This window comes from Helianthus annuus, unplaced genomic scaffold (assembly GCF_002127325.2).
Source record: "Helianthus annuus cultivar XRQ/B unplaced genomic scaffold, HanXRQr2.0-SUNRISE HanXRQChr00c001, whole genome shotgun sequence".
NCBI lineage: Eukaryota > Viridiplantae > Streptophyta > Magnoliopsida > Asterales > Asteraceae > Helianthus > Helianthus annuus.
Genome location: NW_023395517.1, coordinates 750,630 through 763,289, shown reverse-complemented (window position 1 = coordinate 763,289; position 12,660 = coordinate 750,630).

Genomic DNA, 12,660 nt, shown 5'->3' with positions numbered 1-12,660 from the left:
CGACTAAACAATCAACACATGGCCACTCTACTCACTCAACAAGATGTCACATGGCCGCCAATTGTATCTTTAACCTAAATCTCATTGGACCCCCATGACAACACTCATCATTAACAATATCAGCACACATGAGCCGCCACTTGCATATTCAAGGTTACCAAACCTTTTTCAACCACTAACTTCTATTCTATTGGACCGATTATTATATCAAAATACTTAATGATTCACATATTAGACAGATGACTGGTAACAATTAAGATCACCATCACATTCATACATGTACACATTAATATAGTCCTGACAATCACAGTTCCATCATACTTTATCAATCCATCACAACCAACACTAATAGACCTTCTCAGTTGATATACATTAACTAATAATCGGGTTTTCAACCCAATACATTATTCGTATAGCATGGTCATCATCAATGAATAATCAACATATTATAATTCGTTTAGCAATTCATGATCACTTAAGGAACAACCAAATTGAAATTAATACGAATATAGATTTGCTAACCAAGATCCACGATCAATAGGGTGATGTCTCGATTGAGGAGGGGAAATATCCTTACTGCCGTGCGTATTCTTGAGAGGGGGGGGGGGGGTTTCCTGTCGCCGTATGTAGATTGAGAGAGAGAGATAGAGAGTAGAGTTTGTTATGCTTTTTAAACTAACAGGATTTGATTTAGATGATGATACGTATTCACGTTCCTATAGGGGCAAGGGTTGTTGGGCTGATTAAATCAATCTAAACGATTATTATAAGAGTTGGGCCGGTTCTTTAAAAGAAGACACCATACATGATTAAACTAGATATCGGCCCACATGAATATGTTATATGAAGGCCCTATACGTGTAAGCTGGTTATCGGCCCAATGTTCATGAATTAGTGTTCGGCCCAATTCACATGTGAGGGTTCAAGTTAGTACGTATAATGAAATAGTGAATAATGAAATAAAACGATGAAGATCTTAAGATTGTTAAGACAACGATACTATCTTATAAAGTTCGGTAAGGTTCGGGTTGTCACACCTGTGGCCATCACTAGAGCACTAGTGATGGTTTGATGATGTTTAAAACACATACATTTCTATGAGACCTTTAAAGAGGTAATTAATTATACCTTCCTAGACAACTTTGTAAAATCTAGAGAAGTCAAAAATCTTAATCAAAAGCGTAGCGTCCCATTATTCTTAGTCTTGATGATCGAGTTAAATCTAAGAATCAGTTTCAACTCAACTATTACACTTAAAAGGACAAAACGAAATATTTAGAATGCAAAAATCTAAAACACATTTTATATCATCTCATAAAACTGAAAAAATCCAATTCAGAAGGTTGAACCGTCCTTGTAAGAACATCACACAAACAACAACATAGCATAAGAATGGACTCTTACACTGTAAAAAGTAACATGCAAATCTGATGATGTTGATCACTTCATCCAGATATGAAATTTACCATACAATATACATGCACAAAATCTTCTCCGGTGTCTTTATATATGTTGGTTAGACTATTTTAAAATCCACAAAACCCAACATTAAAACTAAAGCATATGTGAATGTAAAAAACAAATATCCTTTCCTGGTATATATTTTCTGCTATAATAGATGGAAAAGGTAAAATGAAACTTCAAAACTTCTCCAGATGCCTAAAATCACTTACACAGAAAGTTAAAAATATAGACCTAATAGGGGTTAATTTTTATCCTCTAAACGTTGTGTTTTCAACAAACTTAGAGATGATGACTTTAAATTAGTAAATTTAAATTGTTTAAGATTAAAATAATATATAGAAGTTATTCTTATCTCTAAAATTTGTGTTTTCAACCAACTTATGGATAGTGACTTTAAATTAGTTAATACTATCTATTTATTTAGCCAGAAAAAAACAATTGAGATCTCCCCATAAGTGTCACCAAATAGTTTAATTTATTATATAGTAAGTATACAATAGACATAGATAAATATGTTTTGTTTTCTGGTTAAAAAGAGTAATATTATATCACCTATGGATTAATACAAACAAATTTACTATTATATATATACAGAATTTTTTGAAAGTCACTATTTTTTATATTGTTAGTGCGATTAGGTATACAGTAATTTTATCTTCAGTGTATTATATCACGTATGGATTAATACAAACAATTTACTCAAATTTTTAAATCGTTAATGTGGTTAGGTATAGAATTAATTTTATATCCCAGTGACACTTACATTGTGTCGTTTTTCTTCCTTTAATCTAAGTGGTGTTTCAAAGAAATTTCATTGAAGGGGAACCTCTAATATTTTACCTCTGTGTATGTATACACACACTACAATATTTTATATAACAATTATTTTATATAATAATTTGTTTATAACATGCATAAATTAGAAGGATTAGCCATTCAATTGACGTTAAATCCTATGTAATTTACATAAGGCATAGGCAGTTATCTTAATTACATATATCAAAACATCACTTATAGATGAAGACACCATTTGGGACTTGAAATTGCATTCAACAAGTTCACTATAACGATTCTTGATCTTGAAAACATTAAGGTTGACTTGGATAGATCATAGATCAGTTATCTTCCTAACTTCCCTACCTGGATCTTGTGAAAATCTATCTGTTTGTTCACTTGATATACATATTTGCAAGAAGTATATATTATGATGACCAATTGATAGAACAATATTGTAGGGACGTTTGTTTAGAAAGGATAAACATGCACAGAAATAGATAAGTCAATCAAGGAGGGACTAACAATATATAGTATTACACGTCATTATTAGTCACATAAATAGTTTATCATTCACCGATGCTTACATTTGCAAGCCCACATACTATTAACTCCTCTTAATTGCTTCACCGGTCACAATCCATGTATAAATAATTTTATCTTTCACAGACGCTCACATTTCATTGTTTTATTTGCATTGATTGTAACTTAAAGTTATGGAATCTTTGGCTGATGCTTACATTTTCTTGGTTTTATTTGTATAGTTGGGGGTTATTAGGAATTTTCCTCCAACAGGACCTACTTTGGCTATATATGCAGACAATAGGATTTGCAATTGCAATCACAAATTTAAATAAAAATATGAATAATAATAATAATAATAAATTGAAGGTTCAGATATATGCTTCAACGATCAGTAACATACACCATACACAACGGAATGATTTCATTATGGAGATCATACGTAAATATATGGAAATGTTCTTAAAACATGTTTTATTAGAGGTCGGAAGATATATTTAGGGTTGTTCATAAGCCGAGCTGAATTGAGCTGAGTTTATCACTTAGTTCCTCCTGATATATATATGAGCCCTTTTGCAATCAAAGTGAATAGGAGTGCAATTAACTAATCAACATTATCAACTAATCAAAATTGTGAAGTGTGAAGTAGTCATAAAGTGAGTAGAAGAGCTTGGTTGTAACATATATTGGACGTGTTTTATATTTGGGACATCTATGAATCATAGTTAGGGACCATATGTTTTTGTCAGGGTTTGTGAGGTTATCACGTTGACATAGTCAATATCGAAGAACCCATGCCCTATAAACACAAAATGCACAAAATCTAATCTAGTTATCAAAACAAGAGATAAAACAATCTTAAAAAAATAAAGCATTTGAAGTCTTGCGCATCAAATGGGAACCAATGACTCACCTATGCATTTAATCAAACAGGTGGTATGCATGATTATATATTAATTAAATATTAGAAATTACACATGAATAAACAGAATCATACTTCACAATGGTGATAAGAAGCGTCTCATTAGTCAGATTTCAGAAAATATTTTACGCACGTAGGCTGTTTACGCACACCTTGTTTTTCGGCCTAAAAACATGTAGAGCCAGTCAAAGAACAGATGGGGCTTAATGTTGGGCTGCCCATAGACCCTTTGCCCACCAAAGATAATCGGATTCTGTTTTATTTTGAGCCCAAGTGTTACGGGTCAAAATAAGTAAAGGGGCCTATATGTAATTGTTGTATAGTCTAGGGGGTTATTGGTAGTTAGTGGCTATATAGTGTGTGCGTTGTAACAGACTTAACCATCGATTGAATTGAGTTTTCCTCTTCTCTTGTGTTCTTCTTCTCTATCTTTCGATCATCTACTGTTATTACGAAACTGTTCGTAACAATGGTATCAGAGCAATCTTTCCTCACGACCGTGGGTTAAGATTCGGGTAACAACGGTGTTCTACTGCAGCAATCGAATTAGGGTTCAACAATCAGATGTGGGTGACTTCGAATTAGGGCAAGAAACGGTTCAACCACCGATTCTGGTGATTCACAACAGTGTCCAGCAATCAAGAAATTATTGAAACAACATGGAATTGGCTTTGGACAAGATTATGTCAATACGGCAAGAAGGTACTGTCAGAGATTATTGCGATTCATTCCTCTTATTGTTCGATCAGGTTAGAAACTCTGAAGAAATGTCTGATTTCTATGCTATCTACCTGTTCATATGTGGTTTAGAACCAAGAATTAGGAATATCTTTGTCGAATGGCATCAATATAGCTATCTTAAGGTGGAAGATGTAATATCTTTGGCTTTGAAAATAGATACCAACAATCTGCATGATTCTTTTTCTCCATTCGATCCCAAGTCTTCTTTTTACATTGAAGGATTGGAGTTTGATATTAAAATTACTCTTGATGAGTTAATGATGGATAATGAGTTTTTTAGGAATGGGAAGATTCAAGAAGTTGGTATTGTTCAAGAAACGATTGTAGACGAAGTGTTTGTTGAAATGCGTGAGGAAAATTCTGAAGTTGAATTGGTAAGCCCTGGTGAGTTTAGAAGTGAAGTAGATAACAAAAATATTATATACCAGAGAAAAGAACCAGAAAATCAGTTAGTACTCAATAGTGGGTCAGTTTCGGTGGTAATTTTTGATGATGAAAATGCAGATGTGGGCTGGGAATCTGAGCAATTAAATCAAACAAAAGGGGTGAATGAATCAACATATGTATGTATCGTTGATGAGGAGAAAATGAGTAGAATAAAGAAACACTTACATTGGACTGATACCGGTTGGGTTTACAATAGGGAATGTAGTGGTGGTGTGATTGTTCAGTTTAAAGCGTGCTTTAAATATGTAGATGAAAACATGGTTTGGGAAGTTGGTGATAATGTAGAAGTAAAAGGTGTAGATGAGGAAATTGTAACTGGGATGTTGCAAAAGTGGCATGAATGGAAATCCAGATGGGTGTGGCCCAAAATTGGTTCAAAGAGCTGTCTAAAAAGGAAGAGAAGAATGAGGAGTTATATAGGTGACAAGGAGTTGTCGGGCAAGTGTGAACAGTTCTTCTTGGAGCTCATGATGGTGCCGCCGGAATCAAAGTTACAGGCATTTCTTTTCCAAATTCAATTCAATACCCAGCTTTCATTGTTCAAAAAGAGTTTGAAGACTGTAAACATGGCATGTGATGAGGTCTGGAATTATGTTAAATTCAAGGAAATCAAGAAATTTTTTTTGTATCTGGTGGGTACGTTAGATAGAGATGACATCAGTGTGGTCATTCTATACATTTCTGGAACTTCTGGTATATTGTGTTCATTTGGTACTATAGGTACTTATTTCTGTTTTAAGATGACAGTGAAGAAATTTTACCACTGCTTCTTGACTTTGAATGATAGAGTGATCAGTTTGTTGTTGCAACTTTTGAGTGTGCTTGTGCTCCAACTGTGGATTAGGGAAGCTATTAAGATGATATTCTTTATGCAACAATGTCAAATGCTATTGAAGTTGGAGCAAAATATAGGTGAAGACATGACGGATTATTTGGACAACTCATACTGCATTACCTTCGGCGGATACTGTTGTGGTCTTCACTGTTGGAATAAAGCACATGCATTTGTTTTTGATACTTGTGATTAGTGGGTATCTTATTATTATTTTGACTTTTGAGGTCAAAAGTCTTATAAGGGGAGAGTATTGTTACGGGTCAAAATAAGTAAAGGGGCCTATATGTAATTGTTGTATAGTCTAGGGGGTTATTGGTAGTTAGTGGCTATATAGTGTGTGCGTTGTAACAGACTTAACCATCGATTGAATTGAGTTTTCCTCTTCTCTTGTGTTCTTCTTCTCTATCTTTCGATCATCTACTGTTATTACGAAACTGTTCGTAACACCAAGCCACATACTTCTTACCCACATCCCTCAATGAAAGTTACAGAAACTGCTTACCCAGCAATGCTAATTTAAAGTGGAGTCAAAACTCACAGGATTTTCATCAAACAGGTGGTATGCGTGCAGAAGCTCAATTCAATAGAATTCTAATAATTCAGCTCACTACTGTTGCTCCATACACCGTTTGGCAGCTCCTTATTGGTCACGGTCCTTTACCAGTCAGCGAAGTTACAAAATGGGTCCGGTTCTCGTTTCCAATTTCCACGTCATTCGAGGTCTCGGGTCGGGTCAGTCTTGTGCAGCATGGTAGTTCGTAACAGTTATGTGAATAGGTGTAAGGTGTGATTAAGGTCTAATTCATTTTTACATGTCTTAGAATGTCATTAATATGACTGGCAAACGGTGGGTTAGGTCAGGTTGTGTAATGTGTCCAAACTGTCAGGACGGGTTGGGTTGGGTCTCTGAATCGGCAGCTTTTAGAAAAACATGTCAAATGGATTGAGGTCAAAACGGGGTGGGTCAAAGTGGGTTACCGTGCTATATTTGTTTTTACGGAGGTTAGTGACAATGGCGGTATGGCTACTGCTGTGGTGGCACCGACGGCGACAGGTAGATGACCCTTCTTGCTTAAGTCCTTTGGCGGCTTTCGTATATTTGCTTTTTCCAGTGTAGGTTTCTGATTCCCCTTTTCTTGTCCTTTTCCATTCTTCATCTGATTTGCTTCTTTTTGCGTCTGATACCTCTTTCTCCGGTTCGTGCACAGTCTGCTACAGAAAAAATACGTATAACGTCTACAGTATTTCAAGAATATCAAAACCGGGTATCAGCAAAACAGTACAATGGAATCAACTAACCTTATTATCCTTAGCACACAGAGTACTAGATTGAGTTTAGTTTCCATTCCTCTTATTGTCTTTAATCATGTTTTTGACATGTAAACATGTTTCTCTACTTTCCTTTATCCACCATTCCACCCAGCAGTTTTTGGACCAAAACATTACTTAACCAAATTTAATTGCCAAAAATTAGATAAAGAAGAAGAGACATTTTTACTACCAATTTTCTTCTTAACATTCAATAAAACCAAAGGTCTTATATAGGCTTACAAGAAGGAAACGTGCATGTGCATGACAGAAATGAAAACATGGACCTAATGCTTTAACCCACCACATGATTAACTGCCGTAAATGAAAATAAAAAGGATTTTCAATGGAAACGTGGGTAATCTGTGATCATGGAAGCATGGACGAGGTGGTTTTTTGACCCGGTCAAGGAGGATCTGTATCACAAAACTACCATTTGAACGAAGCAATATAAAATAAATTATTTGTATGTTTTCACAAAATGAACCTAAAGATCATTAGGGAGGCAATTCGTTTCTTTTCAAGAGATCCATTTCACGCAAGTTATGTTGGTTTCTAACATCAATCATCTCATGAGGCAGCCTATTCAACACTTTTGTTAGGGAACAACTGGTATTCAATCCATTAAATCAACATTTCAGTTGTAGTTGCCTACAAGTACTTGTAACTGTAACAGTTAAAAAATTATTAACACACCAAAGTGTTCTGCAAAAATAACATTAGATAGAAGTGTGACACCCTTGTCATAAAAATACCAAACTTGATCCACTTGTAATCATTTGGTTCCATTTGCACAATGCGACAAAACGTCTGATAATAAGCCCAATTTGATTTCTTAGTTGACTTTTGCTTATGACCTGAATTTACCATATCATTATTTAGATTTCCTGCCATATACATCAGATATTGGCTAGCAGCAATCTGATTTTGACTACTACAAACTTTATACTCCAACTGCTGTTGACTTTGGCCCTCCACCCATTGTTTCCTAGCTCTATGTGACTATGTGTCATTGGGAAACAGAAGTTATGCAGTTTCTTAAATATATATCAAACAGTGGCTGTTAAGTATGTCGTAGAATCTGCATACGTGTTATATTTTTTCTTAACATTCATACCTTTTAGTATGCAGAATATTAGTTGCTACAACTTTTATCTTTCTGTCATACGTGTTATATTTCTACTTACATATTTTGCTTATATGAAACTTGATAATCATAAGAGGCAAATTGCTACATGCTATACAAGGAAAAAATAACTTATGTGCTACTGGAAATTCCCGTTTCTTTTGTTGACGTTTCAGGACCCCATGTGAGTGTTTGATTAATTATATGGTCGGAGCTGCAAGCTTAAACAGGTTAGTGTTTGGGGTAAATGGGTTTAGGACCACACATTACTCCCAAGATGAAAAACATATCCAAAAGGGTTCAACCCGTTTATGATACTCATAGCACGTTTAACTTACCGTGCTAAATAGATAAATGGATAGTGCCAAGGGGTGTTATGGCGGTGTTGCATCAAGTAAAAGCTTTAAAGACTGGCGCTTTATATATTTGTTCATTAGCGTCTCTGGCTACGTTATGAAGGTTGGGAATTCTTTCAGATTGCCATCTACTATTTTACTTGTGACATTGGCTTACTTAAGCAGGTCAATTCAAGTCAAAGGTAAAAAAAAAATAGAAGTCAAATGCTTGTGGTCAATGGTCAAGTTTATGGGAGTTATTGGGTCAAAGTTTGCTATGAAAATGGTAAAGGGAGAAGCAGGTTAATAAGTTATCTGAAAGTAAAATACGGACTAGGGATGAATGACCCTGATCAGGGCAGTGAATGTAGAACATATCTGAGTTTTGATCATCTGGATTTGGTCAACGCTTCTAAAAGGTGGGCCACAGTCAACAAGAAGTCAATGCAGTCAAAAGTCAACAATTGAAGCATGAGAAGTCAATGCTAGAAAACACTCCAAAACAACATGAATTATATAGTCAAAGTTGGAATTCTACTATGTTGCCATATGAGTGAGAGCATAAAGAAAACTGCTTTTCACTTTGGGTACAACTTGTGAAGCAGAAGGTACAATTGACAATGCACTGGAAATACGCAAATGATTTTCTATTGGGTGGTTTTCTATCTTCTATCAGCATGCATTCCCAGGTCCAAACTTTAGAAATGTAAACTTGCGCTTAATTACTCTATGTTAGGGGCCAGCAAAAAACAAACCACAACTGAAACCGAATAGTTAATTGAAATTAACCGAAACCATTCAAACCGAATGGTTATGGTTAGGTGAATCTAATTAACCGACCTTTCGGTTACGGTTAAGGTATCTTCATTAACCGATTTTAACTGAACCGAACCTTGTTTTTTTATATTTATTTGTGATTCTTTTTTATATTTACGATCGAAGTTAAATGTTTAGAAAGTATCAGAGTTATTTCTTTTATCATCTTTCTCTTAGTTTCTTGTCTCTATTTATTTGTCTCTTTATTTTATTTATTGCGTTAGCAAACTAAATATCTATATCCAAAATATGGTTATATTAGTTACTTATGAACTAAGTAGTTCATTTTTCAGTGTAAAATACACGCTCTATAAGCTAAAATAGCTTGCATAAGAACATAATTAGATTTTATTTCTTGAAACATCAATAAACCATATACAAGAATACAATCATATTTTTTATCTAAAAACACCAAAAAAACTTATCGGTTAACCGAAATAACCATAACTGCCAATTAACCGAACCATGGTTAACCACCTATCGGTTATGGATACGGTTAACACTTTTAGATTAACCGAACCAGCGGTTAACCGAACTGGCGGTTAGCCGACTTTGCACACCCCTACTTTGTGTCGTTTAACATTTTAATTATTATTTTAAGTATTTACTTGTTTCAAGTTTGGTCTTTTTTTTTTTTTTGAACAGTGAACTTCATGTATAAGGTTACCAAACTCTTCAAATCGGAGAGTCCCGTATTGCCCCACTATGTCTAGACTATGTTATCTTAACCGGGCCCACGTTGCCTTCAAAGTTGGCTTTTTTGGGCGTTACCCCAGGAAACCATACTGCCGGCTGCCACTTGACAGTCGTTGTGCCACCACAAGCAGAACTCTCTGACGCAACACACGGTTGGACGAAAACCCGGTTGGGCTCGGGAATCGAGCTGACAACCTCACACAAGGCTTAGTCCAAATCCTTTATTGCCTATATCCGCCCTAATATGACACATAGGGCTACAAACGAACCAAACGTTCAGTGAACAGTTCATGAACCGTTCGGCGGGAAGTTCGTTTGTGTTCGTTTGTTTATTAAACAAACGAACACGAACAAGAAATTTCGTTCGTTTAGTTAAATGAACAAACATGAACAGATGTCGTGTTCGTTCGTTTATGTTCGTGAACGTTCGGTAACGTGTTCGTTTGTGTTCGATAGTTCATTAGTGTTTTTAGTTTTTATATTTATTTAAATACTTCAAAATTATGACAAATTAAATATCTAATAAGTGTCAGTGTATTATATATTCTGTTCATGAACGATTGTTTGTGTTTGTTTATTTCCATTTGTGTTCATGAACATTAGTTTGTGCTCATTTTTGTTCGTGAACGTTCGTTTTTGTTCGTTACCTAAAATTAACAAACAAACACAAACGAACACGAACAAGTTCATTTCCTTAACAAATGAACACGAACATAAAATCTCGTTCGATAAGTGTTCGTGAACGGTTCGCGAACACATATATTTCTTAACAAACGAACACGAACAAAGTCTTGTTCGTGTTCGTTCGGTTCGTTTGCAGCCCTAATGACACAAGTGGGAATTGAACTTGAGAGTCTCGATTGGAAAACTCAAGCCTCCTACCACTAAGCCACAAGTGGGGGATAACTAAGTTTGGTCTATCAATCTGGATTTATTTATTTATTATTTATAGAATTGGTGAAATTGCCCCAACTCCATGGGATAATAGCCCCTCTCGAGTCTAAACGCCGAGCACATTGACTATCCATAGAAAAACCAATGAAACTGGTGTTTTTCATCCATAAAAATATATCTCAACACAAGGCGACATAATCATAATATATGTGTCGTACTTTATGCACATCATGAAATTAGCAAGACACTAATGTAGAAATCTTATTCGAGGAGAAGAAATACAAAATTAAAGGGTGTTGAGAGGATGAGGAAAATATTATAAATTATGGCATGTATACACCACTTACCAAGTAAAATATTTATGTGTTTTCTCTTATTTTATATAACCGATTACATAAACATGTAGGAAGTTTCTTGTAAATACTTCAATTGTTCAAATATAAAAAGAAACACGTTAAGTTGACCTTGACTTCTCATATATACACATACACATACTTATCTAAACTCATCACACCCCACATCATCGGAAAACCTTCTTCTCCAGCTAAAAATGAGTTACAGCGGCTACTCTCCAGCTCCCTCGGCTATATTTGAACGCTCGCCCAGCATCGATCCCACGAAGCACGTCAGCTACGCATCCGAGCCAACAGCTCCGACCGCCTCATCTGTTCATAATGGACGCTCCGAACCTCAGTTGACCGCAACTAGTCAGAGCTTGGTGCCTCCGGGACAAGAAGATGTACGCCAACCGATGAAGTCAGCTAATCAAATTAGCGACAGTGGGTTGAATTCAACCAGTTATGGTCAACCACCGGGGCGTTCAGGTGAAGTGCACAATAACATGTCTGCAAATGAAGTCGCCAGCAAAGTTGCTAGTGAAGCAAAAGCGCCCACGTTCACCCCTACTGTTGAACGAGATCAGAGCAACAAGGGAGAATCGGATGAAGCTGAGGCGGATAATGATAATCAACAACAGGAGCATGTCGGAGTGAGTATGGTTGGAAAGAAGTTCAAGCCGGTTAACCCGGAGGCATACTATGTGGAGGATGAGGATGATGATGATGAATATTAGCTAGATGATCCATCTTACTGATTTTAATTTGTCTTAAATGTTTGCTTTAAGTGTGAGATCAAAAGAAAATTCCTATTTGTATTTCTCTTCACTAATGATTGTTGTTTTGGTCAACGTTTGAACAATTATTTTTATGGGAACGATTCTGACATGTTATAGGAGTCGTATGGTATCTAAACATAAGGGGATGCACGAATAATCGAGATTTGGTTTCGGGGCTTTATAATGCGCTTTATTCGGTTTGGATCCTAACCGTAGCCAAATTGCTTGTTCAGTTTTTGGTTTGCTTATCAGCTCCACAAATCTTGCTTATCCAATCGAGTACAACAAATAATAACCGGTTTAATCAGTTGAAATTGAATTCGGTTCGGTTGGACACATTTCTAGTTCCGATTCGTTATTAGTTAGGCCCAAAAAAGTTTGTAAACCCTATAAAATGATATCCGAACCAATGAACATCCCTAGATATAGTGGGAGACAGAAATAAGGCACACTTCTACTGTTTTTTTATTCCTGAGAATTGGATTGCTAACTTTTTTTTTGCAGCAGCCACTCATTTTGACTTGAAATGAACTGAATCACTCAGTTTTGTTGCTAACTTCGGTTCACTTTTTTCAACAAAATTTGCATTTTAGTTTTTCAGATTAGAACCGGCAATTTGTTGACACAACACAATACGAATCCATTACAAAATATCCGGGTTAGTGA